A 27,254-nucleotide genomic window follows, 5' to 3' on the forward strand; every position below is an offset into this window, starting at 1 on the left:
TTGTTTTTAGCGGGGTACCCCTCAAGCTGGGGGAGCACAGGAAAAGCACTCCCAGGCTCTCATCCCTATGTCACTGCCTCAGCAAATGAAATCCATGGTGAAAATCCACCCCCAGGTACTGCAGTGGTGATAGAGCAAGATAATTCCAAATGGAGTCCTTGGCACATTTTGCTGCTAAACTCCAGCCATTCTCTGCTGATGTGGAAGGAGGTTTTTCAAAGATTTAAAGTCTCAGTTGTTTTTCCATGGGAACATAACAGCTTAAACCTTGCAGCAGGGTAGCCCTTAATACCTCACCCAACATGATCTGTGTTACCGCAGACTGTTGCTTTCTCTCAGCTGTTCTCATGCTACAGATGGATTCCTACGTTCACCCACGCCAAGCCCAAAGAGGACATCCTACCAGGGATTGCAACCATCAAGAAACTGCATCCCAGTTAACCTTTGACTATTGCAGGGGGACACGTTGGCAAGGCAAGAGCATGAGTCAGGAACATCCATTGCACTGATCTGAAAGGGAAGATGCAAGATCAATTATAATGAAAAACAATTGTTATAGCAACAGAATATGTAGCAGCACAAAATAAAAGCTATTGTGCTGAGTCTCCAAACCACTACCATTAAACTAAATACACAGAACAAATCAGACATATGTGTTTGAAATATATTTGACATAAACGTACTTTTTGTTGTCTCAGTTAAATCTCTAGAAGCTGATTTATTTTGAATATCAGACAATCAGTTACTTAACGAACTTCTCTAAATGCCTCTTCTAGACATCGAAAGGTTTCTGGGAACGAGATAGCTTGTTTGACTAAAGCACAATTCTTATCATGTTTAGAAAGGTTATAGTGAAAAATATTAAGTAGGGCCCCTTCTTTGCCAAGGAGGCAATTTAATTAGCCACACGATTTTATGAGAATATAATCTTCTCCTTTCCATGTTCATATAAAACAAATGAAGAGAAATTAACAAGGTACTGAAAGTGCTTTACTAAAATTCTGCTCTTAATCACAGTTATCACGTATATTAAATATTTTCTACATGAAATCTTACGTGTCTACCAGACCATTGGACACTGAAAGAGAGTGTAATCATGTGGTTTTCCCTTAGGCATTAGATTTTGAAGCCAGTTTGAAGACGAAGATACAAAGATTTTTGCTTCTCTAACTGAAGGTTCTGAAAAATGACAGTACATGGATCCTGTGGGATTTCAGTTATTTGGACCTAAGCCAGTGCACATTAAAGCTCTAATTAGTCAGTGCTTGTGAAAAGCTGCACAAAATGGAGAAAAGCTTTCCTATGGATAGAATAGCATTATTTCTTATTGTGATCTGTTAAACAAATATTGTAGTAAATGGCTATTCCACACTGTGCAGAGGTTGAAATATCCTAATAATACAGAGCCTGTAAAGGCTTTAAAGTCTGGTATTGCTGGAGTTTGCCACCTTGCTTTTAGCAAAGCATGTTTTATCTCCCATGAGAGCAGACACCGGTGATCTTGACAGGGGGAGATAAGACAGCACGTCTTCAGTAGGTTCATGACATCCTTAATGGCACAGCACTGTTCAGAGCACTGCTCCTCATCCCACAACACTGTCCTTTCCCTTCCACACTTTCTGCCTGAAGAGGCACTACCTACATCAGAGAACTTAGGGCATGTGTGACAAGAGGAGGCAGAATTTCTTACAGAGAAATGTGTGCTCTGTGCCAGCCACTACAGCCTGATGGCACCACCTTGAAGGCTGTCCAGTCTCACTCTCTCGTGGGGAGTGAGTCAGTGATGCCTTGAAAATAGCTGAGAAATGTGGCAGTAGGACAGATGTTGTTCAGGATGCTCTTTGTGTGGCCCTTATTAGAAACTGAACAGGACAGAGAATCCCTCAGTCTGTGCTGGTCACCTAATTCCTTCTTTTATTCTCATTACTTTGCTCATCTCAAGGTAATTATTGGGCAAGTCAGACCTGAAAATTAACTGTAGGAAATTTTTTAGCCGTACGCTCCTCTGGACAGCAACCTATTCTCTGTTTCTGTAAAACATCTGGTATTCTGGTTCACTGCTACAGTAGAGTAAGTCTGTAAGCAACTCAATTTGTACTTACTTCTTTCCTTTGTACTTCTGAAATTCTTTCTTCCACTATTTATTTGCAGTTCCTCTTGTATGGAACTGTAAAGTAATGCAGTTCTCACTGAAAATCTCGAATGTCTTTGAGTCATTTCTGAGATTCAAGGTTTTGATCTGCCTATGTCGGATTTTCACTGTGTACCTATACAGTGTATATATAACTGGTGATGTTATTGATAATGCTATTGGCTCTAATAGAAGCATCTACTTTTAACTAAACTAAAGGTAGGTGTTTTTGGAGGATAGCTTCATTCAGGATCTGGTCTGCACTTTGGATCTTTCAGGATGCCTGGCAGTTATTTCTCTTCTCTTATTGAAACTGTATAACGATCATATGACATTTCTTTCTTGTCCAAGACAAAATAGAGGAATAGCAAACATTTATGAAACTATGAAGATCTGTGATTAAAATTAAATTTTGTCTATGGTTCAGGAAATCAGTGAAAATTTACTTTGCTAAAAAAAAAAACTAAATTATTTAGAATCCATCCTAACAATAACTTTTCAAGATTGGTAACAAGAAAACAGCTTACTGACTTTTATATAAGCAGTGTGTCACTGATAAATCCCTTGAGAGCAAGGTAGTCACCATAACAGCAAGCGACATACATCTGTTATTTCCCATGTTTAGCACCTATTTCTCTAGTCCACTGGTAATAGTATGTCATGGATTCCAACCTGATCATCCTTTCTGAGCCATCTTATTCTTTGGGGATGTCCACCTTCCACTTGTGACCATTATGCACTCCCCCAGGCTAACCATATTAACCCGAGCTCCTACAAATTTCCACTACTGTAAGAGAGAGGAGGAATTACCTGGAATCACTGAAGTGTCTCTTAACTAGGGGCAGGCACAGTTTAATGTACTGCTTCTCTCATTATGCAAAAAGCAAAATTTTAAAGATTTATATTTAAAATCTCATGTCTATTCCTCATGTTTTATCTCTATTTTCACAATATAGCAGCCACAATAGCATCGGTATCATTTTTTTTTTTTGTAAAGATGCACAGCTTTTGAGCAGTCTTTCTCCAGCATCAGCACTGTTTTTTCTACCTGCAGAGATTTTTGTTCAAATAATATATTTATTTTCACCATCACAAAAATATTTTCACCTGCCTTCATTTTGGATATCTGTCCAGTGTCTATATGCCAGTCCAACTGTAAAATTGAAAATATTTAAATGTAAACTGTTCTTGTGTCACTAGTATCATCCTGCTTGAGAAGCTCAGCATAGAAACAGCTTATTTTTCTGCTGCCAACACATGCATTAAAAAAAGTTTTATGAACAGCATTACAGGATACCACAACAAGGAATAAACCAGTTGTGGGGGGAAGATAAAAAAAAATAAAAAAATAGACTGCCCTCAGATATCTGGAGACTATTTTGAGCCAAATATTTTGCAAGGTTTGAAATATTCAACTAACACTTTATTCTTTCAATCTTTACTGTATCTCTGAAGTTGTATTGTACTAGGAAAAAAAATGGTCTAATGTTAAAATGTAGTGAGAGATGAGTTTCTGAGAATTTTCTACTGAGACCTTTAATTGGAAATATCAAGGCATCAATATAAAATGGATCCCATTAACTTTTTGTCCTGTCCTTTCATGCCGGCAGAATGGCTGCTCAGAGGAACACCACACAGAAGCCAAAGTAGGTCTGGAGGTGCAGCCATCACTGATTCCAATTGAAGCATCATGTAAGGAACAAGAATCTTGAGTAATTTCTGAGATTCAAGGTTTTGATTCACCTATGCTGGGTTTTCACTGTGTACCTATACAGTGTATATATAACTGGTGATGTTATTGATAAAGCTATTGGATCTAACAAATATGAACATCTATTTTTAATGAATTACAGTCTATTACAGTCCATAAGGAAAATGAATGCAAATAACAAGAAGTAGAAATGATAAATCTATTTCAGCAACTAGGTTTGGAGCAGCAGAATGCAATGAGGAAAAAGAAGATTTAAATAAAAAAGAATTGAGAGCAGTCCTGAGGAGAAGGACCTGGGGATGCTGGTTGATGAGAAGCTCAACATGAGCCAGCAATGTGCACTTGCAGCCCAGAAAGTCAACCGTGTCCTGGGGTCCATCAAAAGCAGTATGGCCAGAAGGGCGAGGGAGGTCATTCTCCTCCTCTTCTCTGCTCTCATGAGACCCCCACCTGGAGCCCTGCGTTCATCTCTAGGGCCCCCAGCACAAGAAGGACATGGATGTATTAGAAAGAGTCCAGAGGAGGGTCACAAAGATGATCAAGGGGCTGGAGCACCTCTCCTACGAGGACAGGCTGAGGGAGTTGGGGTTGTTCAGCCTGGAGAAGAGAAAGCTCTAGAGAGACCTTAGAGCGGCCTTCCAGTACCTAAAGGGGGCTACAGAAAAGCTGGGGGGGGAACTCTTTGCCAGGGAGTGTAGTGATACGACAAGGGGGAATGGCTTTAAAGTAAAATAGGGGAGATTTAGATTAGATATAAGGCAGAAATTCTTTACTCTGAGGGTGGTGTGGCACTGGAACAGATTGCTCACAGAAGCTGTGAATGCCCCATCCCTGGAAGTATTCAAGGAAATGCTGGATGAGGCTTTGGGCAACCTGGTCTGGTGGGAGGTATCCCTGCCCACGGCAGAGGGGTTGCAGTAGATGATCTTTAATTCCCCTCCAATCCAAAACATTCTATGATTTTATGAAAAAATGAAAAAGATTAGGATATTAAAATAAATCCTCTGTTTTGTAGAAGCACATCAGCCTGTCAATCAAACATAGCCAAGCTGCAGACTTCTGTTAGTCCAGGTTATTCTGGATATGGGTAGAACTGCAGACAAAATAAATAAATAAATAAATAAGTAAAATAATCAAAGAGTAACAAAAAAAAAATAAAGCTAAATTTTGAGCCCATCCATATGAAGGATGAAGCCCCTGGTGATTCCCTTGAGCCAAGCATTAACTCCAGACGAAGCTGATCATAGGGTGCATATAGCAGTTAGGAATTTTGCTTTGACAAATGACTCTGAGACGCACACAACATTTTTCAATTGAAATGAAACTGAGAAATTCAAAAGTAACAGAAATCAAAGTTTAAGTGTAGGATTTAGAAAAAAATAAAACAAGTACTAACACTCTAGTAAGCTTTATGGATAAATAAAGGTTCAGATAAGCGGAAGGGTTTAAAATCCAATACCCTCAAAATTATTGAAGGAAACACAAACAAGAATGATTACTTCATTTTTTTTTAAACAAAACTATTGGCACCTGAAGACCAAAGGAGAAATAAGAGAACGGACATGCTGCAATAAAACTGAGTAGTAAAAAGAGTCTTCACTTGGAGATTATATAAAGTTTGTAGTACAAGGCATTGAACTTTTGTGAGTTTGGTCATTGTATTTCTTGGTTATCCAGGAGAAGAACAAATGGACAATGCAGTTACCTGTTATCCACTTAACCATACAATCTAAAAAATTACAGGAGTTTTCTGGATAGAGAAAACTTGTTTGATGTCAAGAACACTTGTTAACAATGCCTTGTGCTTGAGAAATCTGAAAACATCAGATATTTTATTTTTCTCTCATTTTCATAATGTAGTATTATTTTGATCAGCTGCGATTTAGAGAAAATGTAAATAATGTACTGCTGCCCAATTCAGCAATCCAAATTTCACCCAACTGAAAAAGGGACAAAACTAACAGTTGCTGTGGATTTTTATGGTGCTTATCTCAGTCACTTCTTCTGAATTTTGATATGTTGCAAAAGAGCTGCTGATGATTTAAACACAGATGCTGAAGTGTGGCTTCCTTCTGTCCAAAATCTGCATCTGAACTTCAGAGAGGGAAACGTTTGCTCATGTAAAGTTAAAATAGGTTCTATCCATGGATAGATAATTTTAAATTGAGAGTACTTATTTTATACATGCAAGCCATTCATCTGTAAGCCTCTGCCTGTATCTTGCATGTGCAACTCAGATGAGAAATGCAAAGAATATATCTCCCATGTTGCTGGAATTTTAACTCCTCACAAATCCCTAACCCAGCTTAACTTCTTCTTTCTTGCCAGCTCCAACCCGAGCAAAATAAAGTTTTATGGCCTACTGACTTTTACACAAGGCTCTCATATCATCTCCCCGGTGTCTTTTCACTTCTGAAGACTCAATATGTTAATAGAGAAGATAGCTTTTTGTGCTAACAGGTACCTTTAAGGACCTGGAAGCAGGCATTTGCTTTTCCCTATCATTGTCTGACAGATTCTCTCTTTTTTTTTTTCCTGCTGTGATTTCTCCTTCTCAAGAGTAAATGGGGCAGTTCTACTGGAAGCTGCATAAATGACCTGAAAATAGGCAGCAGTTCTACAGTGCACCTAATAAAGGCTCATCTTGTAAAGACTTGTGGTATGCTACTTTCTTAACCATTCAACTGAGATCAATGAAGAATGTTATCACTCCTACCAAACACTGTTCTGCGGATTGCTTTTCCAATGAAAATATTTCTTCTCTATGGAAAAGAAAAATTTTTTTCTGTAAATTCTATTGATATTTATAACTACAGGGTGTCTTTGTCACGTATATGGTTAGACTCCACAAAAAAACATCCATCTACTGAGGCTTGGTGATACAAGAGCCACATGCAAAATGAATTCTGTAACAAGCCATGGGAGAAACTTAGATGGTGGGTTGGTATTTCAATAATAATTTCTTAAATTCATTGACACACTTCTCTACCAGTTATGAACTAGCTTTGAGTCCTACTAGAATAAGAGGGAAGAAGACACAATCAGCCCAAATACACACTCCCAGAACAGACTCGGACAGACTGAAGAGAAACAGAGATTCAATGAGGAGATATTTGTAATTCAGACAGAGCATTTGTATGAAGTCTGGCTATTAGCCTAGGCAAGAAGCACAATACGGTAATATTGTGTCTCTGAAATCCAGCCTCAAACTTCCCAGGAAACAATGAATGAGTTCAGTTCCAACAAGATCATTTCAGTCTGTGCTTCCTCAGTGTGTTAGGAAGGACCAAGGATCTTTCTATGCTCCTTTTTTTTTTTTGCTTCTTTTCTTTTGCTCCCAACTCTAGCGTCTCATTTTAAATCCCTGCACCATCTGCTGGAGTCTCTTGATCAGCTTTAATCATATTTCATAAAGACTCTGTCATGGTAAATTCTTGCCCATATTGGACTGCATAGTGTTAAATGTCATCAGAGCACACAGATACTTACTTTACTGTCCTGAATAAAGATAATGTGAATGGCTCGAACACCTGGACAAGAGCAACTGAAGAGTCACTTGGCAACTGTGGAAAAGCAGTAATGTCACACAAGCAGGTACTTCCACATGAAGACTGTAATTTTCTGGTCCAGTAATCACTTCTCATTTGTCTATTTCTCATGGTATTGTTAAAAAGGAATATTTTGTATATGCATACATTGCTAAAAAGGAATATTTTGTAGATGCATACATTTAAAAGCTAACTTCCAAACTCCTTAAATGTTCAGAAATAACAGGTTTTCTTTCTGTCTCAAAGAGAATGCTTATGTTTGACCCATACTATGTGTCAGTGCTCCCTTCTTTTGACATGTTACAGACCCAGTACTGAGACACCAATGGAAATTATCACATTTCTGGTAGTAAAACAGTGATGATAGGAGCATACAAATTGCCACACTGAAGCACAGAGTAACTTAGCTATGCTATCCATCTCTGACTCAGGTCAGCATCACATTTAGGGAAGTACTTGAAAGCCAGAAATGTTCAAATCTAGAAGTCATTTTCTGGCTGCTGTTATTTGAGTTTTTATTTATGTCAGAAACATGCAGGTAAACATTTCTAATGCATGTAGCTTATCTGTGTGATTGAGCAGTATCTCACTGGCCGTGTAAACTTCTCATCCTTTTTCTAAATCCTAATTATGCTCTTGGCCTCAAAGATGCTGAGTAGCAATTCCTCAGAGGAGCAATGCCCAAGTAATTGCTATAGCATCACGTAAAACCAATAGCAGGCAAACAATGTCATCGTATGGCAGATGTTTAATGCAGAACATGGCAGTAAACATGATTGCTTTTTATTTAATTTCTCTTCATCTTGCACTCTGAAATATCTGTGCAGGAAACTGTAAAAAGGCTGACAGCACTGCTGATTATATTACCCTTATTTATGCAGAAGATTCTCTTGTCAGCCAGTTATTACTGTTATCTTTGACTAGAACTTAATCACTCAAAGTATAACAGTGACTTGTCACCTTTCCAGCCACTGTGTACAATTTTGAGGGGAAATAAATGAGTCCAACTCAAAGGAGTCAGCATAATTCTGATTTATCAAGGCAGTCAGGAGCTGCCAACCTTCTAAATAAAAGGGTATCCCTGGGTCAGCAGATGTACAAATATTTCAGTAGCTGTCACTGTATTGCACTGTGTTGTTCATTTGTCAGTGGGGCCCTGCCCTTAGCAAAGCAGGCTGAATATTAAATCACTGCAATTTATCACAGTGAAGAACAAGACTGTCAGATGACATTTTTTTTCCAGCATTGAGACCCTAAAGTGACAGGGAAGTTTATAGAATGATTGTGTTTGGTTAAAATTTGTCATACAGATGCACAGATAGGCTGGTCTCACTTCTGAGGCTTCCATATCATAGAATCATAGAATCATGAGAGAGACTGAGAAAAATCTGGTGATATTTGTTAATTGTACTTGGGTGTGGGTATATATACATACACAGAAGCATACACAAAAACACACACACACATATATATACACACACAGCATACATAATGTGGCATGCATATGTATTGCTTATGCATATAGTACATAGATATATACACGAAATGGCAGACAAATTAATTCCTGCCTCTGTGGTTTTTTTCCTCTTATTCCTGGTAATATAAAACAACTATGTACAGGCTGAATAAAACTGAAACTATTGCAAAACTTTGTAAGATTTCCAGAACTTCTTATTCTTTAAAAGCACAAAACAGAGCCCTTTCCTAGTGCTTTGTTTTAAAATAAAAAATAAAGAGAGAGAGAGAAATGACAAAAAAGAGAAGAAAAAAGAAGAGAAGAGAAAAGAGAAGAGAAGAGAAGAGAAGAGAAGAGAAGAGAAGAGAAGAGAAGAGAAGAGAAGAGAAGAGAAGAGAAGAAAAACAGAAAAGTGAGTGAGTGAGAAGTAAACCTCCTTTCTCTCATCCTAAAAAGAGATTTATGACCTTGAGCTGACATTTTCCTTTTTTTTTTTTTTTCCCCCCACTGGAACATATACATTTCTACCACAAAGTTTGATTCTAATATACTTGCATCAAAACACCATCTCCAAAGAGAAAGATTTTTCTATGTGTACTTTTACACTTATGGAACTGAAACCTTTGTTAAAAAAAAGAAAAAAAAACCAGGCATTTGATAGGGACTTTTGACTAAGACAGTAGCAAAGGATTTGTCCGTAATAGTATTTGATTTAAGACCAATTTGCATTTTCAGGTGCTAATTTTCTGAATCATCTCACACTTCATTTCTGTATGTTCTAGTCATAGGCAGATGATAATTGTAATTACATACTTGGAAAGGAATCTCTTAAAATCATGGTCAAAATGCAGGAAAGATGTTAAAACCCTTCTAATGCTGACCACTTAACAGAAGAGGCAAAAATATATCCTTAAATTTTCCAGGAAGAGAGACTTCTAAAAACTTATCCAAGCTCTCAGAACAGGCTGACACTTCATTTCTGCTGGATTTGTTGCACCTTATTCCATATTTCTCCAGTGCCTTCTTACTTTTATGAAATACTTTTGTCTTCTCATATTTGGATTTATTGTGGTTACCATAAGAGTTCAACTAGCTTTGGTGCCACAATACCAATTCCTAAGGCTGGGTTTGTAGCTGTATTTTGTCACTCATATTTGCCATCTTTCCTGCTCTTGGTATTCCCCAACATGCTCTCATCTATATCTGTACTTGTCTTTCTATGCATAGCTTTTTCATTTTCCTTCTTGTGAACCATACAACCACTTTCCACATTCACGACACCAAGTAAAGAATCAACATGGAGAAAAGAAAAAGCACTCCAAAGGTCTTGCCTCACACGGGGTAGGTGAGATGCATTGAAGTGTTTGAAGTTTTTCAAGGTAAAAACTCAAATGGGAGAAAAATCAGGCCCAGAAAACTGTGTGTAACCTTTTAGGTTGAAACATTTTTGAAATTTAAAGTCACACCCAAAATTTTGACCTAAATTATACCTGTCACATTCCACTCTTGCTGCAGGACAGCATTCACTGAAATGGAGCAACATAACAGAAGCTTTTCCAATGACATTTCATCCTGACTAAAGGGAGGAAGGAGCAGAAATTGAAAAGACAGCCCGTAGTTTCTGAGACTAATTGTAAAAATCCAGCGCGTTTGAGCTGGATTTAACTTTGAGCTCTGCAGAAGCATCTGAGCTCCAGAGAGCTGACAAGACCAAGAAATGCTCTCTGAACCTGCAAGCGAACCTTATGAGATTCAGCCCTTGTTAATAATCTCTTTCAGTATCATCTTACATTTTTTCCTTTCTTTCCTACACCTGTGAATGGCCTGGAAGCCATTTTGTTTCACATAAAATCCCCTTTTATACAGCAACTTGTAAGCCTTGTCCTGCCTTCTGCAAAACCTCATGTATGTTTTCAGTGCAAATGTGTTTTTTAGATTTCCATTAAGGTCTGATAACATTTCTGTAGTTAAACTGAAGACAAACATTTATATTCAAGTCACCAGAACCACTACTAACAGGAGCAGCTTGAAATCCTACTGAACTGGTATAAAATGGCTCCAAATGCTTGTTGGAAAAACTGGGTCTGTAAACAGATTGCATGCCCCTCTGGTCGCCAGCTCTAGTTTGTGAAATGGCAACACCATGAATCCTCCTCTGAGGAAATGGAGAGCAGCAGAGGACAGACGACAGGAGTTTGAAGTGCCTCGAAACCTGCTCCAGCTGTCATCAAACGTCTCTGGCTCCCTGCTAGCAGCAATTTCAGCTGCAGCAGAATACAGAGGCCATTTTGTCACAAAAGTTCAGACGCGACAAACAAAAGAGCATTTTTTAAGTCTGAAAAATTAGCATGGACATCTTTCAGCAGCAGCCAGAATGGCTGAGAGTACCAGCTGCAGCATGCAAGGAAGGGAAGCGAGAGCACAGATCTCACCCCTTAGGCTGAGTTTTGAGAATGGATTAGAGATAAGTACAAAACTTATAAATGAAAGAGAAATAAAGGTGGTCCAACATTTGCCACATTTCTCTTCATGAAAAATCTTAATATCATCTTAAAAATCTTAATATAATCTCTTCTTAGGTCAATGGAAGACCGTTTAATACCCACTGATATCAGAAGAGATTTTGTCATGGACTTTGTTAGTCACTGAATTTAGGTATGATAACATGACCTTTTCCTACATGGACATACTGAGGGAAAAAAAAAAAAAAACAAACCACAAACAAATCACAAACAAACAAACAAACAAAAAACTAAAAGCAAAACAAAACAACAACAAAAAGTGCAACACTTTCATCTACCAGTGAGTATAGTTTATACTAATATTTGCTTTACACTTATGTCTTCTGAAATTAGAATCATTTTGACCTAAAAAAAAACCAGATACTTACTGTGGGAGTGCTCAGTTGTCCTCAAGTACTTCAGTACCTTCAAGTACTTCAATACCTTCAAGTACTTCAGAGTACCTTGGAATTCTTGCATCTATGACAGATCACAAGGTACTGGTGACAAATGAGATGTAAAAGAATAAACAGATAATGATTCTCCTTTGTAAAGGTGTAATAACATTACTGAAGGTATTACACAGTAAGCGAAGTTCTTCTGAGATAAACAATTATTTGCTTTAATCGCTGAGTTTTAACCATAGTCTCTCTCCTTTCCATACATATTCAGGTACCTGCGAAACTCCAGTCTAGAAATTAATAACTTCAATTTCTTTAATATTTCATGTCCTTTAACAGTGAAGTTTTCAATGTTCTTGGATGTTTCTGCACCTGTTTCCTTCTTTCTTTTCCAGCTGGAGAACTGTTGTAATGAAAATTCAAAAATATTTAGTGTGTACAGAAGAGCACGATTTCTATTGCTGACTTAGCTCTTCCAAAACAGGACAGAGATTCATTTGTCCATGTGTTTAAAAACCAAATTTGGACATAGTCAACATTTCATAGTCAAGACTAAGCCTCTCTTCTATTTATACCTTAATTTTTTAAGCATCTACATAGCTGAATGTCTGAATACAAAGTAGAGAAGGGCCAAGGGCCTATTTTACATTCAGATAAAGTCCTGAGAAAGAATTTTATACTTGAAAAAGTAAAGAGAATGGACAGTCGGTGCTATTTCATTAAAATAAGGCATCATTTGCAAAGAAGTTTAGGTTATTGCAGGTTATTTAGGTAGCTCCTGCCTGGTTATTAGTTGTTCACAACCGTTGAGAGTTTCTCAAATCTCCAGTCGTCAAGGCTGTCTTATTAAGAGCTGCAAGAGGAAAGTCTGTTGATTTTTCCTCTGAAGACATAAAGCTCTGACAGGCATGAAAAGACTTATTCCAAAAACGAATTTTAAACCAAAAGTAACTGTTTTCAAAGTTAAAAGCAATGTGACAATCTATTCTGCATTTCAGGACATAGAAACTTTTTGATTTGAATCTTTTTAACTTAACACCAATTGTCCCACTGAACATTTATTGAATTTACGCAAAACAGATCAAATCCATCAAAAGATTCCCCTTATGAGGGGAGGACTTCTTCCAGCTGGGTGGGATTTAATGTTATAAGCAATACAGTGGGAGGTTGTCAGCATATCTTCAGTCTTCAGTGCCTTCAGTTTTCACCATTTTTCCTTTTGTGGCATAAGAAATTGTCATTGCTGCTTTACATTTTGTGTCAGGGAGAATGTGTTGGTCTAAAAAATAGGAAATATTTTTAGCAATTTCTGAGCAGATTGTTTTGAAACATGAAACATATCCTAGCATACTGGAACACAGGGGATTTTAGTGCTGGAAAATTTAATTTACCAATGTTTATTCTATTCTTCAAAGATATCTGTTCTTTCCTCTTAGATTAAACCTGTGATATGTCCACTGAGTCTGAGAAATGGAAATTCCTTTTTTTTTTTTTTTTCAGTAGCTTCGAAAGGACAATATTTTACATAATGTATTGTAATGCTTATTCATTTTTTACAGTCTACTTTTATAGATATCACATACTTGGCCGACTACTTTAGATGAAACTGTAATTCAGATACAGTGAGCTGTAGCTCAATATTTTTTCAAATAAATATAAAGCTGTGACAAGCTTCCACATATTTGTGCACTTGAAGTCAAATTTCTGTTGGCATCCAACTTTTGTAGGTTTTGTTTGTTTGCCTGTTTGTTCTGACAAGAGTTTGCTTAAAACATTCCTTGTTTCACCCAGATTTTGATAGCTTCCTTGTTTTATTTATTTATTTATTTTTTCTGAATGTAAATTGGAATATTAATTTAAAGCTAATATCACTTAAGAAGTCTTAATTGCACCAACTGGAAAAAAAAAAAAAAAAGAAAAAAAGAATAAAAGTTTCAAATAAAATACTTCAACCAAATATTCATTTGCACATCAGGAGGAATGTGCTAGACAAGTTTTGTAGGCATCCAGATTATACTAAAATATGTTGTCTCACCTGGCAAAGGTATTGCATGAGGAGTAGAATTACATGTAGAAAGGTAGAGCTCATCCCAGATTCATGGTTTTTGAGATGTTGGTTAACTTTCAGCTCCTAAATTGAATGGTCGAATTTGCATTTTCCAATGAAAAATATGTAAGGTCAGAGTGATCCGAAGTGATCATAATGCTTTTCTTCCTATAAAAGACTGGGGCAGTCAGGATGTCTGTGTTAGGTCTCACAAGGACTTCTGGTGTCCTCAGCAAGCCAGAGAGGTGACTGTCAGGGTGGCAGGGCAAGAAGCTGACAGAAACATCACCTCCACCTGAATTCATCTGAAATGAACTAATCTGTATCAAACATGCCAGCCTGTGTAAATCAGCAAATGCCAACAGAAAGAATGTTTTATCTTGGAATTTTTTTCTTACAAACCAACTCTAATAAGGAACTTCTGCAAATACCAAGGTGCAATGAAAAATCCAGAGGAAGTATAGAAAAATAGTAGAAATTTGGAGAAGAAAAACAGGAGGCTTTAATATAGGAGGGTAACTCGTGCCTTTGGTTGTGAACATGGACCATGTTCTCTTCCCCTTCACAGCTGATTTAAATATATATACATGCACACATACATAGTTGTTTGAGAATATACATATAGCTATGTGTACATCCATGCACAAACATGCAGATGTAACTTTTAAGCTCCAGCATATCACTTCCATTTGCCTTTCCACCCAATCTTTGCATGTGTTTCAACAATTTGAACAATCAAAAGAATGAGAAGTTTTTGCAAAGAATGAAAAGGTTGATACAACCATTTTATATGATGCACAAGTCACCAAATGGAGGTTTATTGTAAGTGTTATGTAGATCAGGATGTGCGGTCACAGTGATCTCTTTTGGCCTTGAAAAATAGTGAAATTATCTGGCTGGCAATTGCTGGGCTAATTTGTCAAAGGTTGGCTATCTATCATAATTTAGTAATTAAGTATCCCTTTGAAATATAAAAAAGTTCCCAGAAAATATCCTGCAATCATAAAACTAATCCAAATGGACTCTTGAACCTCATTGCAGAGCTGACACCATTCTTAGAGATGTCTACTTTCTATTAGAGATGTGTATAGGTCAGATACAACTGAAAATTGAGCAGGAATAGAGGATGCTTTCAGAACATTAGTGAACAATTTGGCAGTGGGATAGACTTAGAATTATAATACTTATAGGAATACATTTCCCTGAAGAATGCCAAGTATGTATTTGAGATATTACTTCTGACCTCTGATGAACTGACTACACATAACCATACTAGATTGCTGAGTTGTGTGCGTGGGAAGATATTTATCATAAAATCATAGAATGGTTTGGGTTGGGAGGGACCTTAAAGACCACCCAGTTCCAAGCTCCTGCCATGGGCAGGGACACCTTACACTAGAACAAGTTGCCCAAAGTTCCATTGAACCTGGATTTGAACACTTCCGGTGATGGGGTATCCAGAACTTCTCTAGGAAACCTGTTTCAGTGCCTCACCATCTTCAGACTTTCAGACTTAAGAATTTCATTCTTATATCTAATCTAAATCTCTCCTCTTTTACTTTAAATACATTATCCTTTGTTCTATGACTACACTGTCTACTAAAAAGCCCCTACCCATCTTTCTTGTAGGCCCACTTTACATACTGGAAGGCCACTCCCAGGTCTCCCCAAAGCCTTCTCTTCTCCATGCTGAACAATCCCAACTCCCTTAGCCTCACTTCATGAGAAAGGTGTTCATCCCTCTGATCACCTTCATGGCTTTCTTTTGGAACCACTCTAACAGGTTCATGTCTTTTTTATGTTGGGGGCCCCAGAACTGAAGGCATCTCTGTGATGAGAGAGAATTTGTTCAGTTCCAGACACACAGCTGAGCTCTTAAAAGAGCAGGGAGCAGAGACAGGACAATATTCTACATTATTATTTTATTATTATTACAGATATGTTTTCACCATGTTTTCCACACAAAACACTGTTTCAAACACCTTTAAACTAGATTTTTCTCCCTTTAAGAAACTTATGGAAAAGGTTCTTTGTATTTAATCAGTATCCTTTCTAAGCCAGTGTTACCTGGCTTTAGTGTTCAGGTCTTTGGGGTTTAGAATGTGGAAAATATTTATTTTGAGCAACAGATCATATTGTCAGTTCTCATTTGTCTCCCTATTTTTGCTGTTTTTTTCATTGTTGTTGTTTGTTGTTGTTGTTTTAATATTATTCTGAGGTCTGGGGACTGGATTAACTGAAAAGTCACTGATGGAACTGTCCTGGTGATGTTTCCAGTGGTCTTCTTTCAAATTTTTATACCTTTCCACATCAGTTTTTCCTTGGAAAACAAGGCTTCAGAACAGCTTTAGTTCCTTTTATGGTCCTTATAAACATCTTACAGGGCTTGTCATCATAGACTACCATGTAAAAAATTTGTAATATGACATCATGGAGCTCAATTTTGCCAATGTGTCTTCTCATAGCTGAAAGCAGGAAAAAAATGTGTGAACAAATGATACCTATTCAAAGGAGAAATAAAAAGACACAGGAAGGAGGACTTTGCTGGGTTACCAATGAAAACTGTGGTCTTGTCTTGCAGACGTAGATGTATCTAGGGATTTCATTTCTGTGTGTTCCTAACCAGGCTTAGCCCCATCCTTAAATTAAATGTCACTTTACAATTGACGGAAGAAGACAGATGGTCAAACTGTAACTGACCTCTCTTGGTCCAAACTAGAGCTATCATGAGGTGACAGCTTGATCCCTGTCAACCTTGCTGATAGTGACACAGAGGTGCCACTTCTAAAAGTCTACTTACCTGTCCTGACACATATTTCTATGACTCATTTCTGAGCAGGTGTGTAGGTAGGAGGTAAAGAAAAGGATTGGCAACATCCTGCAGTGAAGCATTAAATGGCGGCACCTGCTGTGAACAAAACTGGCTGAGATAGCACAATCTGAGTTCATGTCTCCCTTAGACAGCTCCAGGTGAATTACTGCAGGACAAGAACATATCAATATTTCTTTCTTTCCAACTGACAGACTAGCTGAAATGTGGAAGACAAAGAAAAAGGAAACCAGTAATTTATGAACAACAAAAGATTTTGAATAGGATAAAATGAGAGCTTGCAGATGTGAGGGGTGATTCTTGCAAAAATTTATCCTTGCCACTTATCTGGTGAACCAAATTGTAGACACACTTCCATCTTCTGTGGCAAACAAAGTGTGGAAATGCCCTTGCTCCTATTATAGTGACTTTGCAGCAGACACTCTCCACCCTTTACTGGCAAAGCAGATATTGCGCCGGGAATTTTGCATCACTCTCACCCCTCCAGCTTGATGGAATCAGTGATTCATGCTGAAAAAGCCTGATGAGGTGCTTGGAAAGCACATCAGAGCTCTTGTCTTCCTGCTAATTTGTGAGATTTTGCTGTTATCAATTCTTAATCTGGCCATTCAAATCCAAGCCAAAATTGCTGTTCCCTTTAACAAGGAACAATGGTAATAATAATAATAGATGTTATATTTTAATAATAATAGATGTCACATTGTGTCTAAAACCCACAGAATTCAGAAGCTAGCAATTACAGTAGCTCTTGAGAGATTTTGCTAGTAGTTATATGCAGCAGAAATATGGTTAAGGGAGCAAGAGTTCTAGCAGCTGAATAAGGATTACTTAAATTTTAGAAGCCTCAGATCTGAGTGTTTCTGATTTGTTCATGTTTATAAGTTTCCTTTCATGCATTTGGGCATCCCCTCCCAAACTTTCAAGAAGCTACACATGAATATGGAGTGGAAAGAAAAGTTCCTGTTTGTCCCACAAGGAAATGAAAACACAAGTCTACGTTGAAAAATGATACCAACTCAATTAGACTGCACTATATTTTCTCAATTAATTATACAAAAGCCAGTACAAAGGTTTAAACAGAAGGAGAATAAATGAAAAGTTAACTCCATTTTATTATGAAATGGAAATGACTGCAAGGCATTTCCATAAAAAAAAAAAAAAACAAAAAAAAAACACCCCAGGAAGCACCTTCTTAGCTAGTCACCCTAGCATGTCTCCAGCATCCTTACATGGCAAGGAATTATTGTAACTTTTTAGTTGAGGCTTCATTTAGTTGATACTACTTTGTTGACACCACTACAAATAGTACTAGAAAGTTTAGGATATAGAACAGTGACTGTATACATGAACCCTATCTCAGTTTACTGCCGAAATCTGCTCAGACAAAAACAGTCAGAGGTGGCATCTGGTATTTCTCACTAAGAATCAAAGGATGTCAGAAGATCTTTGGAAAACAAAATATTTTGCAGGACAGTAATTTGAATTTCCAGGTTTCTTTTTCTTGAAATTCCAGATTTATTGTTTGCAGCTTTGCTAACTAGAAAAACTTCTTTGATTCATAACGTTTCATTTAGAAAACAAGAACTGAGCTTGTAATAAAAAATTAACCGTGGAAAATGGCACATAACTTCTTACAGCAGACAGGTATTGGAACAGGTCTCCCAGAGAGGTTGTGGGGTCTCCTCATTGGAGATCTTCAAAAGCTGCCTAGACGTGGTACAGTGCAACCTGCTCTGGGTGGCCCTGCTTGAGCAGAGGTTGGACCAGATGACTTCCAGAGGTCCCTTCCAACCCCAGCATTCTGCGATTTTGTTATTCTGTACCTGAAGGAACTCCCAGGATTTCAAACATCGTACCAACACTACAAACCTCACTGATTTTACTTGGAGCACTGCATCTGGGAAATCAACACACTCATTCATATACATGCAAAAATTAGGAATATGGTTGGAAACAAGTAATTCTGCCTCATGAGGTATTCTAACATGCCACTGATCAATGACTGAGGGAAAACTAGGATGAAAATGCAGGACAGCAAAAGCTTTAAAGATCTGAACTGCAGCCTGGGAAAACATTTAATTTGACACTAACCTATGTCCTAAGGTATTGTGCACACTTATGTGACACAAATCTGAAAAAAAAACCACAAAGTGACAAAAAATGAATGTGAAAAAAAATGAATTTATGTGACACAAATCCGAAAAAACAACAACAAACAAACAAAAAAACACACAAAAAACCAACCAAACAAACAAACAAATGCCACAACCCACGAAGATAATCTATGATTCTCAGTAGGTGTTTTTAAGTACTGCATTTAAGGCAATTCAACCAAATCAATTAAATTACTACTTCCTGATCTAAACTAATTATATTTAATGAATTAATTATATAAATGAGTTTATAGGACTGTGTTCATTCTTTGGAGGTGAACGATATCACGGTGTGTGGTATGAGGTAGAGGAGAGATTCATAGTCTCGTGCTATGACCAACAGTTTAGGAAACAGGAAGGTGCTTATAGAGTGGGGATTTTAAGAAGCCCAAAGAGGTATGTTTGGATATACTCAGGATACCTCTGTTTCAACTGCTTTGTGGCCACAAATTATACCACAAATATAAAGTCATTGGAGCTGCACAGTTATAAAGCCTCAACTTTATTAGAAGAAAGATTCCACAAATGTGTTTATATTCAAACACTGGAATTTAGCAATTGAAGAATATACAGGTTTTCTACAGTTAGTTATGTCTTCAACTTGAAAATGCCATTCACCTTCAACACTTGTCTTAACTTTGTAACTGAAAACTTTATAACAAAATTATTTAATTAGGGATGACCACAAAATAGATATTCCTATAGAAATTCTGTAAAGAGTAGCACTCATGATAATAAAAAAGTCTTCCAGCCTCTTGAAAAATGAAAGCTGGGAAAACTGAGATGTGTGAGGGTTTATCTGCTTTGAGAGACTAGCTGTTCCACGCAAATAAAACTTACTCCACTAAAGACTGAAGATATTTCATCCTCTAAGATAGTTGTGTGTGCTGAAAGCCAGAATGAACTACCAATTTTTTAAGAAGTTTGAGCAAGCCAGTGAGCTGAAGAACCACCATGAAAATAATAGAAAGTTACAGCAAAAATTTGTGAAATACTGTAGGCAAGTTTTTTTTTTAACTTAAATGATTTCTGAACAACTATGAATAACAGGTTCAACCCTAGTTGAATCCACAGATGGATTCTGGATTTTAATACCCAGTGCTGTGGTATTAAGTAATCACTCTTCCCACATACCTGAAGTCTTTGAACCTCAGGGCAAGGACTGGGGGAGCAACGTCCCTTTCACTGTAACTGAAGGTCAAGTCCAAGAACACCTGAGGAACCTGAACATATGTAAGTCTATGGGACCCATCAGATGCATCCCAGAGTCCTGAGGGAACTGGTTGATATAGCTGCCAAGCCACTCTCCATCCTGTTTGAAAAGTCATAGCAATCAGGCAAAGTCCTGTGAGGGTGGTGAGGCACTGAAACAGGCTGCCCAGAGAAGTTGTGGATGCCTGGAAGCATTCAAGGCCAGGTTGGATAGGGCTTTGAGCAACCTGGTCTGGTGGGAAATGTCCTTGCCCATAGCAGGGGGGTTGGAATTAGATAATCTTTGAGATCCCTCCCAGATTATGATTCTAATTATAATTCTAAACCATATGTTTCTAATTGAATTAAATCATTAATTTTAAAAGGCCAAGTAGTATTTATAATTAATCCAAAGGTGGGAATAGGAACCAATAGAACAGACTGTATAGTATGAGGTATGGCATCTCACCAACCTCACTTTACAAGAGCTGAAGGCTTATAAAGTGTTTGTAAAGCCTACTTTTGGGTTCAGCATTAGCAACTTACACTACCAATTTTGGTGTTCCTCTAAGCACTCATAGATGTTCCCAGATGTTCCTCAATCTATTCAGGCACAGAGATCCCATCCCACAGACTTCCAGATTCTTTGCTTTCCTGTACCATGGAAAGATAATATTACTGTTGTTTGGGGCTATATATGAGTACAAAACCTTCTTTGGATTTCCTTGAGGGTTACTAAGTCTCATGAGACACTGTATAAAAGCCTCTCTCTCTCTTCTGGAACACTTTTAAAATGTAGATATTGCCAATGACATCTGACTGGGTTATGTGCTAGTAAGGTGATTACATTATTTTTATCCCATACCATCTGCTGGATGGAAGAAACAAAAATATTATCTCAGGCTAAAATGATTTTTAAGATAATTAATTTTTAACAGGAACATTTAAACTTTTCAATGCCAAATTTAATTTCACCTGCAGTTTTCCAGTGCTGCAATTCCTTTCAGATCTATATGATCAACCAACCTATTTTATCCCCACTTCAATAAGCAGCTGCCTGATACATACCATATGTTGTTTAACCTAGATGTGGAACTGTTTTGTTTAAAATTCCCTCTTGCTATTTGGTTACACATTTTTTTCATTAGCTGATTTGATTTTAAATGGGTCAAGGTGTTATCTACTTTTCACAGTAGCTTTTTGCTATTTGGTACCTCCCACCACAAACAGTGTAACTCTTTCTATATGTTTTATATTCATGAAAGTCTTATCCTGAGAATCCTGGTTACATTTTGCAGACCTCTTCAAATCAGCAGATGTTCATGTAATAATGCTGGTTTGTAGAACGTTAACTCATTTAATTTTCTGCCAGCTACTTCATAGCCTTCAGGACTTCTCTCTACTCAGGATTTTGGAGGGGAAAGGGAAGTTTTACTGCAACCCATTTTGCAATGTAAAAATGTTATTTTTCCCCACTCGTTAATTCCATTATTACCCATACATTTCCTTCATTTAACTTTAATGTATTGTTTTTTCACAATTTAATCTTCCCACTCCACAGTTTTCATCCATATGCATCATTATGCAGAGATTTTAGTAATCTAAGGTAAATACTATAATGACAGAAACCAAAACTCTGACTACATTAATTAAAACCCACCTTTGGATAATACATTTATTCCAAGTAACTTAAATTGCTTTGCACATGAGGATGAGTGCCTAAATACTGCAGTGATGTTGTGGCTTAGTTCCCGGGGAAGATCCAGCAGGAACCATATCTGAAAGGGCTTAGGGCAGGTTGCAAAAGGGATGAAAGTCCTTGGTGCATCCCATTATGGACCCACAGGATTCAAGGTGCCAGTGAAGTTGTGCTTATGCCTAAGATATACCAACAGGATGAAACTCTTCCCAGAGTCACTTTATTTTAATGGACATCACTTTATTTTAATGTACAATGACAAGAATTATGTTTTCTCTTTTATGTATAGTGCCTGAGGATATCAAACTTCAGATCCTTGCCTTAGGGAAAGTAGTCTAATTGAAAGGAAGAAACTTCAAGAGATTTTTTGCCTTGGGCAAGAATGATCAACTGCATCCCTATTTCACACCAAAAATGCTTTTAGGCAGTGTCCAGTATGCACGAAAATCTATGAGGATGATATTGTCCAATATTCTGCTTTTCTTTTGCACCAGTCAGCAACAACTTAACAAAAAGAGAATTATAGCTATCCAAGATACTCATCTCAGCTATATAATTATCATTCCAGTCATCTCATTATAAAATATTCTGGTTTAGCCATTCATTTTCACAAAGTTTTCCTATATTTTCACACAGCAGTTCATATCATTGAGCTATTTTTTGTTGCTTCTACTATATTCGTATTTTTTGTTTTCCATCCTCAGACTCGAGAGCTGAGTAGCTGGAGAAGCTGACAGAATTCATAACAGTAGATTGAACATGAGACTGATATTAACAGCAATTCCTCTCTGTGTCCAGTCACAGATTTTAAAAAGGTCAAATGCTCCCTTAGTGGGAAGTCTCTGGAAGAAGGAAAAGTAAAAATGTAAACATGGAGATTCAGTTGTAGGAGCAGAGGAGATGAAGGAATAAAGGAATGCAGTAAACAAACAAACAAACAAAATACATAAGTCAAACCCTAAAAGAACCCTTCTGTTTGCGAGTCAAAATAAAGTTGTGCTTTCTTCCACCACAGTCATTCTGGTGAGTGATAAAGTGAGAGTATAACGTACAGTAATTTTAAATTATCATGAGAATTACTGAAAACATCTCCAAGCTTCAGTATTTTGGCTGTCACAAACCAATGAGAAGAATGATAGTATTTGTTTTCTTTATGCCTAATGTTGTAGAAGTTTTGCTTAACCTATCATTTACCAATGAACATGTATCTGATTTTATTCCTAAGGCTTTCAGAAGTGAAAATTACACCCTGTGTATTAAATTTAACTGAACATAATATAGAACAGTATAAATCAAATTTAATTGGTGTGCTATTCCATACAAGAAGTGACAAGATATTTCTTCAGCTGTGGAAAAGATAAAGTGTGATTGATAGCAGAAATTAATAATTGAAGAAAGTAGTTCACTGCTACAGGTGCAATGAATAGAAGTGTTTTCAAAACGGTTAGACAAGGATAATAAATAGGAAAAGTGTTTCCATAATTCTTGTTGAAGAAGCATGAAGCTATGAGACAAACAAACAAACAAATAAGAAGGATCTTAAAGACAAACAGAGGCAAACTATAGCAAACACCTTTTTGAATAGTGTTCTATCTGCATTCAAGGGAAATTACCAACAAAGAGAGCCCCCGGTGCTGGGGGACAGTGACTAGCTTTGCTCCAATCTGCAACAGCTAGTTTCATGGAGTGAACTCCACCAAGACTCACAGCACAGTGTAGCAAAGGGCAATGTGGGAACCATTTTTCAAACAGATACTTGGAAATGTGAAAAATCTTGTTTTAAACTTAGAAACAAGTCTTCTAAATGAGTGCTGTGCCCCTTCTTCTTTGCCCATGCCCAGGAACAAAACCCCCTGCACTTGCACAGGTTATTGGTAGCATACCTGGGTACAGAGGGAGGGAAAGAAAAGAGGAGGCTGGCACAGAGATGTTCGGTTGCCCCAGCAGTATTTGGTGCTGAGGTCTGATTCTCACTGAAGCTTAAATAGAGTTTATTCATCACCAGGCCCTTTTCTTAAGTCATGTCTTGATGAACTTCAATAAAAATATATCTCTCACAGGTACATTTTTATATTTGTTAGGATCAATAAAACACATCCATTTGACAGCTAGAGGAGTAAAGGGTTGTGCTGGATGCAGTCTGCAACACCTGTTTCCAATTGTCATGACATTCAGCTCATTATTTACCTATTATGCATTAGTGTTCCAGCCAGGTGACTTACATTATTCCTGCAGAGCTGATGCCTTGACCTCTGCTTCCTCTGCACACAGAGCCGGGGCCTCTGCTGCCCCAGCCCAATGAGCTGTGATGATCTGAGGTGACCTTTGCAAGATCCAGACTGTCCTCCAGAGCCCAGGTTTTATAGACGTAATCCTTTCAATATCACTTCTTCATGTTACTCTTCCAAGATAGCATTAGGAATAAAAATGTTACAATCCACTGAATGTGCAGGGCAAGACATGTATGCTGAATTAGACCTAAATTCAACAAAGCATCACCTTATAGGACAAATACATTTGATGTTACCAGGCCGCAAGCTTACATGAAAGTGCATGGTCCAGTGCTCATTGTCAGGAATGGAATTTTCCATGTTTCAGCAGTGTGTAGTTCGTGTTGACATTGAATAAAGCATTTTTAAGCTAATGCATCAGATAAATCGTTCAAGAGCATTTCATCTTTTATAAACATTATAATGATTGAACTGAACATTTTTAACTTAGCGCACCTTAGTTTTGAGGCACAGGTGTGGAGATTAGTGATTAAATTTTCATTTTGCATTCAACAGCACATGGACTTTCTTTTCCAAACGACCACTTTCAGTGTTTAATATGCCATTGTAAATTAAGCAAAATAAAATTACTACCTAGATTGTATTATTGTATATTGTATTAATGCCAAAATACATTTTTGTTATCTTACGGGGCTTTTTTATTTTATTTTAAAGAATGGTATTACTAATTCAGTGAGGGTGAAGGAAGCAAGCAAAGGGCTAGGACTGGGGCAAGCTGTTTGCTGCACTGCACATAGCTGGGATGCAGCCACCACTGAAAGGAGCATCTTTAACCTGGGTTCTGAGTCCTGGACCAAGTTGTGGTAAGCATGAGTAGTTAATTTCAGACGTCTTTCAGATTGCATGGAAAAAAAAAAAAAAAAGATGTGACCCCATCCCCAAGAGGACTGCTCTTTGCCATTGAAGGTTCTGGGCTGAAACCTTGCTGGTGGAGATGGATGGAGAAGGCGTTGTTTTCCAGGTGAAGACTTAATAAGACAGCTCAAAAAGCACATTTTCAGAAATGAAGGAGGCCAGGAAGAAAAACAGATTTTTTTTCATGCTTCAGTTTTTCTCTCCACACCAGTTATTATTTTTTTCCCCTTACTTCAGTCTGTATCTTGTTCTTCCTCTTATTGTGCTTTTCTCTCTCCCTCTCTCTCTTTTTTTTTTTTCCCCATCTTTTCTTTTCTCCCTGCTCTCCCTGTCCCTCACCTGCAGGGACCTCAGCTGCAAACGTTTGGCAGCTGGAGCATTTCACAGCCTGGAAGGGCGGCAGCTCTTCTCCCAGTGTGGGAAGCCCTGCATGTGAGCCCTGTGCCCTTATCCCAGCTGAGTGCAGCAGAGGCTTGGCTTCCTCACCATCCCTTACAGTCTTCCCAGCTCCTCATGAGGGCTTCATCCCAGTGCAGTGGGAACATGCTGGAGCTCTTCTCAGGAGTCAGTAATGTACATGATTTCTTTTCTTCCACAAATCATTTTCCACTCATGAGAAATAACACTGACTCCTCTTAGAATCACAAACCTAATCTGAGATATGAGCACTAATTCTCAAGCACTTATCTGTGACTGTTTCTACTCATGTTAAATCTGTGAGATTTATCCACAGAAGTGCTGTTGCAATTCCTTGAGAGGTGATACAGCTCATCTCTCATCTATTTTAAATATTCTCTGTGTCTTGTAAAACAATGTTTTCCTCATAATTTTGAACAGTTTCCAAATTTCTCTTGCAAGGGGTCAGATTCTGACAGTTTTATGGTGGGAATTCACTTCATGATCCATAAGACCAATGGAACCACTAAAGAAGTAAAAGATCACCCAGTTTCAGAAAACTAATCTTATCAAGGCAACTATATCAGTCCTTCTGCACTTGAGAGTTTAATTTGTCCGTCATGTTTTGGCTTGTTTAGATTTAGCAAGTTTGTGCTGGAGAGCACATTTCATTTCCCTCACTGAGTTATAAACATTTTGCAGGCATCCTATCCCTATCAAATGGCCACACTTCATCACAAAATGATGATCACTCCTTTAGCTTCCTTCCTTCAGTACCACAATTTTTTCTCCCATTGCAAGGCATCTCCCTAAGTGTTATCATCCTTTCTTTTGAGGCTCATGGACCAGCTTCTCTACCCAAGACTGAAACAAGTTTCAAGTGCAAACATGTTCTGAGGTTTATAGCAGATTCTGCACCATTCCTTTTTCACTTGTAAGTATGAAGAAATCCCACACTGAAAGGCAAACCTAGACCACAATTGAATTTTGCCTTATTTCACGCTTGAAAAGGGTGAAATACTTTCTCATGGAAAGGTATAATTTAGTAGTATTTATATATATTCACTATAATGACACCCAGATTCCACGATACAGGATATTTATGAGTTTATAACCAAAGTGAGCAGAGGCAGAAACTCCTTCTAAAGCAAATGGCATTACAGACAGGTGTTTATGTGCAGAGATACTTCTTCAGCTCACCTGCACATGTAGTGAACATATATTTCTGAAGAATAATCAGAGAGAGAAAAAAGATCAAATCTCCTGAGGACGACAGGGATTTTTAGGTGTTTAAAAAGTAGATCCCTCTGCTTAGTCACTCTCTCTCTCTCTCTCTCTCTTTCAGTTTCTGTTTCAAAGGGGAAGTTTTTAGTATCTCACATATTGTAGTTGGGATGGTTTAATTTGTTTCTATTCAGCTTAAGCTCCTGCACCTTTCTCAAGTACCTCCAAGCAAACTCCTTTAATCTCTCCAAACATGATCAGTTGACCTTTTATTTCAAACTGCAGCACAGTATTAAGTGATAACCATGTACATAGCTGAAGCAAGACTCATTCCCTCTACCTCCAGATTAAAGAAGGGCCCTCAGACACTCTTGCATTGTTCCCAAACCAGAACTTCAACATGTACTTCAGTAAAAATAATGGACTTCAGTTACACTGAACCTTCAATTTTCCAAGGATAATATATAATTTTAGGTTGGGACAATGGGGATATTATATGGATTTTATTTTGCTTTTCATCTTTCTTTTTTTTTTTTATTTAAGCCAGTGAAGTACCAAAAGAAAAGCTAAAATACTCAGCAGATCTTAAGTCCCGAAGAAGCATACTTGTAATAAGTCACAGGAAAAAAGAAAATAAAAAAATACAGTCATTACAGATTCTGACAACTAAACTGGCTGTACCATAAATATGCTATTAAAAAAAAAAAAAAAAAGGCTATATGTGGAGCCCTCAGTTTTCTTTTTACACCCACCTCCTGCAACCCATTCCAATGTCTGACCACTCTTCTAAGAAAGATCAGTCAGGTATTGGAATGAATTG

This window comes from Cygnus atratus, chromosome 4 (assembly GCF_013377495.2).
Source record: "Cygnus atratus isolate AKBS03 ecotype Queensland, Australia chromosome 4, CAtr_DNAZoo_HiC_assembly, whole genome shotgun sequence".
Classification (NCBI taxonomy): Eukaryota; Metazoa; Chordata; class Aves; order Anseriformes; family Anatidae; genus Cygnus; species Cygnus atratus.